The sequence below is a fragment of the Siphateles boraxobius genome, unplaced genomic scaffold (genome assembly GCF_051911475.1).
Source record: "Siphateles boraxobius isolate OS27281-9 unplaced genomic scaffold, OSU_SipBor_1 1, whole genome shotgun sequence".
Taxonomy (NCBI): domain Eukaryota; kingdom Metazoa; phylum Chordata; class Actinopteri; order Cypriniformes; family Leuciscidae; genus Siphateles; species Siphateles boraxobius.
The window spans coordinates 569,373-576,530 of record NW_027508699.1 but is presented as its reverse complement, the minus strand read 5'-3'; positions in this window follow the sequence as shown (position 1 = coordinate 576,530).

Below are 7,158 nucleotides of genomic sequence, written 5' to 3'. Positions count from 1 at the left end.
AAGTAAAAGTGGAAGGTCAAGAACTGAATGATTTTGAGGGGAAACGTCTGTATCACAGACCTCATAGTTTCAAAACTGGACAGATGGGAAAGTATTTGTCACAAACAAGAAGACCCAAAAATTATTGTACCTGCCCTCAATGTGGAAAGAGTTTCACACAAAAAAGTCACCTTATGGCTCACATAAGAATTCACACTGGAGAGAAGCCGTTTACCTGCCAGCATTGTGGAAAGAGTTTCACACAAAAAGGAAACCTTAAGGATCACGAAAGAATACACACGGGAGAGAAGCCTTACACATGCCATCAGTGTGGAATGAGTTTCACACATAAAAGAAGCCTTAATGATCACATAGGAATTCACACTGGAGAGAGTCCTTTCATATGCTCTCAGTGTGGAAATACTTTCACACATAAAGGTGACCTTAAGAGACACAGAAGAATTCATACTGGAGAGAGGCCTTTCAGTTGTCTGCAGTGTCGAAAGAGTTTCACTCGTAAAGAACATCTTAAAACTCACACAAGGATTCACACGGAGGAGAATCCTTACATATGCACTCAGTGTGGAAATAGTTACAAACATCTAAGTAACATAAGAAGACATATGACAATTCATTCAGAAATTACATTACACTAATCACAATGTACTATAACAACAGACTGTATTAAAACTTCCTCACTGCAAAAAGAGCATTTATTATTGTTCTGCCATCTGACTCAACAACTACTTTGTAAATCATTTGCCCACAGAGAATTCTTTTGTCACCTGGTATTTTTATATGTGGTCTATTTTAAAACATTTCAATTCACACTGTTTGATGTACTGGTACAGTTTTTGTATTGTGTTTTATACTACTGTGCTGTTGAATGCTTGATTCTGATTGGTTGACAAAAGTTCTAAGGTGTGCAATTATTTTCAGGGAAATGCACGGCTAAAGTAGTTCCAGCTGGTCTAGACCGCATTACAGTTCCATATCACTTCGCCAAATTATGTTAGTTATTTCAAAGGTCTTTACAGCCCACAGAACCTAAACCCACAATGACGGTGACCGAGCAAATACCGGTAAATATAGTAAACAATAGGATAAAAAAAGACCAATTATTTACAAGTTTTTTGTCACAAAATTAGTTTTTTTTAATGTATTTTGCAATTACTAGTTATTATGGAAAAGTACATCTCTCTTCCTCGCTCCCACTCAAACGCACACACATACAGTACAGATACAGACATTTGTGGCTTGTCAGCGTTGCTCTTAAAAGTTTTATCAGTAAAATAGTTTAGCAACTTAAGCTACATGACGTTTCTCACTAGAGAGGTGCAGATAAACGTAGTTTCGCTATTAGTAGACGCTGGAACACTGTTCAGAACACTGTAGAGAGACACACGGACTAAGGTAATTCACACGCTTGAGCTCTCTTTCTCTCTAATAACTGCATTAATAACTGCATTAGACTGCTATTTTGGAATTAGCAACGCAGGCTTGGGATGAGATGCGTAAGAAATTAGTCCCACACACAAGAGCGTTTTAAGGACAAAAACCTGACAAACATCTTGAGATACATCATCTGAACAATGTTTTGAGGTGTGGTCACCGTAGTATAAGCGTAATAATTGACTCCTGGCCATTGAATTATTAGAAAAATAATGCACATAATAAAAAAATAATGCGCGTCGCATCGTATTACCACCTCGTGTGTTTTATTTTTCTAATAATTGAATGACCCGTCATCAATTATTCCTTATTTTCTTTTTATACTGTGCCTAGTATTCTGTGTATTGTGTATATTGTATTCAACATTGCAATGCAAGTCAAACTTAAGATATCACATATTTGTAATAAATTGATCAGATTATATAGATCGGTATACTATAGATCTGCCTGATTTTTGTTGGTGTAAAAAATTTATTTTAAACAGACAAATGTTGTAATATCCATGCATGCTCCGGTCATACCACTCACTCACCACATGAGGGAGGACCAATACCGAACTCATACCTGAACCTCACAACAGCCACTGTACAAAGACCTGAACTTCCTCTCTATCCTTTCGAAGTCTTGTATCTTTCAATGGCATTTAAGAGCGTTTCTCTTACCTGTGGGTTTACCCATGTACTACCTGCTGCATTTGTTTTTCCACCTATTGCTTTGTGATTTGGATTTGTTTGCCTTTTCAGATTGTTCTGATTTTTAAAACGTCTGTCCCTTCTAATAAACTCTGCACATGGATCCCCATATGTCTGTTTTTTCCTTCACAATTATATTTTATTTTTTCCAATCCATTTTGTTATTTTGACTAGGTAAAGGAATTAAGGGCATTTATTATCCTTTCTGATAATTGTATATGCAGTGATTAACAACAACACTTAGATTCATGCGCCCTTGTCTCCTGCTCCTGCAGCCGTAACAGAAGTTTTGACCAATAAATGGATCTAGCGCCTGTGCAACTCTTGTGCCCCCAAGGCCCGCACTGAGTGATTGCTCCCTTGAGGAACACATTTGTGACTATTTACATCTGGTGAACTCAATGCACTTTGATGACGATGCCCTAATTGGATTTCACTTAAAAAGCTCCTCAAGTAACTGCTACCCCCGGATGATCCTTGATGCCTGTGCCAATTTCTGAATCCGTCTCTTCAACTGAGTGGATCCTCTTTCACTGTGTGAGAGGTAGAAGAGGACCTCCACCTCATCGCTCCAGTATCCCCAGAGGCTGTCTCCGGAATCCGATCCACTAACCCGGGAACTCTAGCATTCTCTGACCCACTCCAGCCCCTTGTCATGGCCACCATGCCAGAGTCCCATGTCTGCACACACAGCTGCCATGGACCCTCAGACCCCTGATGCATTGTCCGTCCCAGAGCCAACATCTACATGTTGCAGCATAGTCCTTTGGTTCTTTACCTTATATTGGGACTTCTGACTCTCCATCTCCACCTTGGCTCTATGATCCTCCTGCTCCACCTTGATCCTCCAACGTTTCACTAGCTTTCTTCTTGGACGCCAATCATTTGGCTTTGTCTTGGCTCCCTGATCCTTCCGCTCCACCTGGGTCCTCTAATTCCCTGGCTCTGCCTTGGTGTCCAGTTCCTCCAACTGCATTGTGGTCCCCAGCTCCCCCTCTCCTACCGGGGTATCTCTGGGCCCGAGTCCTCTGCCATAACATGACCCTGCCCCACCTTGCACCTTGCCTCACCCTGATGGCTACTATCATCTATTACCTCCTTAACTTTTTCCTTTTGATAGGTGTGTCATGTTTTCTGTTCATAGTTTCCAAGACATTTTCTATGTATTTCTATGACTCTTCATTTGTATGATGTTTCCATGTGGTTAAATTTACATTTTCTGTGGATAATTTCCTGCTCATTATGGTTATTATGTCTACATGTGTATCACCTGTTGCTAACTTAGCCCATTGAGTAGGTACTTATTTTGAATGAGTAATTACTTTGTGACTGCTAAATTTTAATTTTAAATAAGATGAATTTGTGTAGTATAAATGGAAACAAGATGTACTACATTCGCCATGTTGTCATTATCATGTGACCTACCAGCTTCAGTTGCTTTGCTTCACTGCCATTCACAAATTCACTCCCATGGCCTCATGGGATAGTAAAGTGTCTATCCTACTCTCGGTAGGATATTGTATCCTACAATATCACAAACTATGTTACAAAGTTTACAGTGGCTTCATAAATTAATAAAAAGAAAAACCACCTGATGAATGTTGTTTAATCGTTGGTCTAACTTAATATAATTATGACACCCATTTCCACACATTTGAATGATGTTATATCAACTTAATTTAGGCTAATATGAGATCAAATAATTTAAATTTTTCCGTCATGAAAACTCTCAGGAGATTGGTATGGTAATAGAGATTAGCATGGTTATGGATACGGCAATGTTAATGTATTTGGTCTTGGCTGAATAGATCTGTTAAGCTGTTGCTGCTGCAGAGCAAGTACGGAGACTTGCTACTGCGAATACATTCACAGACATTGCTGTGAGCATGTAAGTCATGCTGCTGCTGCTGCACATGTAACACACATGAATTAACCCTGTAGCAGATCTATACAGGTGGAGCTGGGGAAGGGGGAGGGTTTCAGAAAGCACGCTGCAGACAGTAACATCAAACGATGCCAAGTATTTTAATGTTTGAGCAGCAAGCTCATCGACCGCTGATGCAACAGCAACCAATCAGCTGTGCTAAGTAGATACAGTAGGTACTCAACCAGAATGCCTATTACCGCCGCGACTTAACTGGCAAAAATAATCCAGTCTCATTTCAATGTCGCTCGCAAAATGACCGCCAGGTGGCGCAAAGAGGCATTTAGGAAAACAGCCGAAATTGCCACATTTTGAAACGTAAGTGCGGGGCTAATGTCAATTAACAGTAAGGTTGAAATACTACATGGCAATTTCCAAATAATTTCAAAAGCAGTTCTGTTAATAAAAATAAACTTAATGGGGTTTCATATACCGGTAGGCTATGAAAGAGTTTTTAAAAACTTGGTTGTAACAAGGTGCGATTTTCCGGTGGGGGTTCCAGTGGCCTTAATACATTCACGGCTTTTCACGTCACAAAGCGCTTTGAACGAAATATTGAAGTTTATAATTAAGTGTTTTGGCACACCACGCCCTGGCGCTACACATTATTCTAAAATCCTCTGGCATGTTGAATCAGGCCCTGTTTACACGAGAACGATTCTGGGTGAAAACGTAAAAATATTTTATCGGATGTGCCTTTCGTTTACACGGCGACGGCGTTTTGGAGGCTTAAAAACGCAAAAAAGTGAAACCACCCTCCAGAGTGGAAATCTTAAAAACGATCCACCGTCCCGTTCCCATCTAAACAGTAAAGACACAAATCTGCTCACTGTGGCTCTCGTCGCGTACGTGTTTACGTCACAGGCATGCGCCATCACAGGAAAATAACCCCAATATGTCGGATTATTTCCATACGTCGGACCTTCAAGTTGCCATAGCAGCTCTGATAAACGTACAAGAGTCTTTTCAGCAGTTGTACAAAATATTCTCAGATATTGGTGTTGTTGTGTCGCAGTGCTTCACATTGCCACCTAGCCGTCTGGAGTGCATACTACATCGAATTTCACACACTTTTGCGTCATCATATGCACGCGGATTTCCCCCCGATAACGCTCGTCTAAACGCAGAATAAAAAGTGATAACGCAACGCCACTTTTGCGTTTTCTCTTCAGATTGTTTCCGTGTAAACATAGCCTTAGAGTTCGACAAACGCGCCGGCGCGTTCACTTTAATTTATTTTTCTCATAACAGCTAAAAGAATTTAATAGGCTATAGCCTACTCCGTAATTTTTGGTCATACAGATAAGATATCATCTTTTAAAACTGTAAAGGTCTACAATAGGCTAACAATAAAATGTTTTCTCGCTCATGTGAGCGAACACACACCGGAGAAACAAACGTTTGGACATTTCAATGAGACTTCATGGCCAAGTGGTAGAACTTACAGTTCGGTCATTTAGATGACACGGGTTCAAATCCCGAACAAACATAGACTATTGTAAATTTTATATTAGCCTATCAATGCATTTATACCCTATTATTAATGCAGAGAGATTTGTCTAGTTCTAAAACTCTGTTACACCATATAGCCTAGTTTTTTGCACCATGCATTTCCATTTTAGACTGGAACAAATAGTAGCTTATCCAACAGAATGACTTTACATCTGTATAATAATACCAATCGTAATTTCAAAAGCAGTTCTGTAAAAAAAACCCAATATATATATATATATATATATATATATATATATATATATATATATATATATATATATATAGATACGTTCTACGTTCATGGTTCCAGATGCCTTAATGCAGGGCTTTTCAAAATGTCACAAAGCGTTTTGAGATTTTTGAATGAAATATTGAAGTTTATAATTAAGTGTTTTGGCACACTACACCGAGTGGCGCTACCCATTGTTCTAAAGTCTGGTTTTATTCTGGCATGTTGAATTAGAGTTCGACAAACGCAGCGGCAGGTTCATTTGGATTTATTTTTCTCATAGCAGCTAAAATAACTTAATAGGCTTCTCCATATTTTTTTGGTCATACAGATAGAGTAGAGTAGCCTACATCATTCAAAACTGTAAACTTTTATTCATATTAGGCGACAAAAGTTCATCTGTCGTCTCTGTCTCCGAGAACAGCGCGTCACAGAAATGAACCGAAAGCCACTTGCCTCAGCTCAGTCACAATAAAATCGACTATGTCTAAAGCCTTTGAATGTCTAAATATTTTATAAATGTTATCTGATTATGTAATCCATCTGAAACCGAAAGGTACAGAATAGATTATCTACTCAAACATGTTTAGCTATCATGTAAGCGCTTCCCAATGAGGAAAGGACAAGGCAAGGGGGAAAATCTCGCTCTAATTAAATGTATAGGCTAAATCGCCCTGAATTAAAATGTAAAGACAGATCAAATAATTTATTTGTCGAAATGTTGCAATATGTTGCGAATGTTGTGTCATTTAAGTTCATAATTAATCTATAAATTTGATTTACTTTAACAGCAGCACCACGAAGCACTGTGGTTCGAGATTTATTTGAATAATAAAAAAAAACGTATTGTAATTAAATTAATTATTGAAATTAAATATTTAGTAATAAGGTTTCATGACAGAAATATCAATACATGTAGCTTAAATTATTTAATTTCTTCATTATCAACACTTTAATAGCCTAATGATGTAGCAAGGCCTAGAATAGTGATTTAAGTGTGAATTGCGACTTCTCTTTAACTCAGTCTCAGACTCAGAGCCTTTGGGGGGTTTGGCTTTGGACAGTGGCTTTATCGTGTGTGCAGGACAAAAGGTGTTAATGTTTCCATCTTTCATATGGAGATGCCAGATAGCCAGCCTGATGAGCAGGCAAAGGCAAAATTCTTTTAAGGATAAATCTCTCGATGTGTCCAAATCAAGGTTATTATAGTTTTGCATTTTTCATTAGTTTTTATTTTTATTTCGTTTTGACTTTTTGTTTTCAAATTCAGTTTAGTTTTAATTAGTTTTTAAAGTGGGTTTGCTAGTTTAGTTTTTATTTTTTGAAAATGCTTAGTTTTAGTTTAGTTTTTATTAGTTAGTCTTTTTTTGTAATTTTGGTTATTTGTC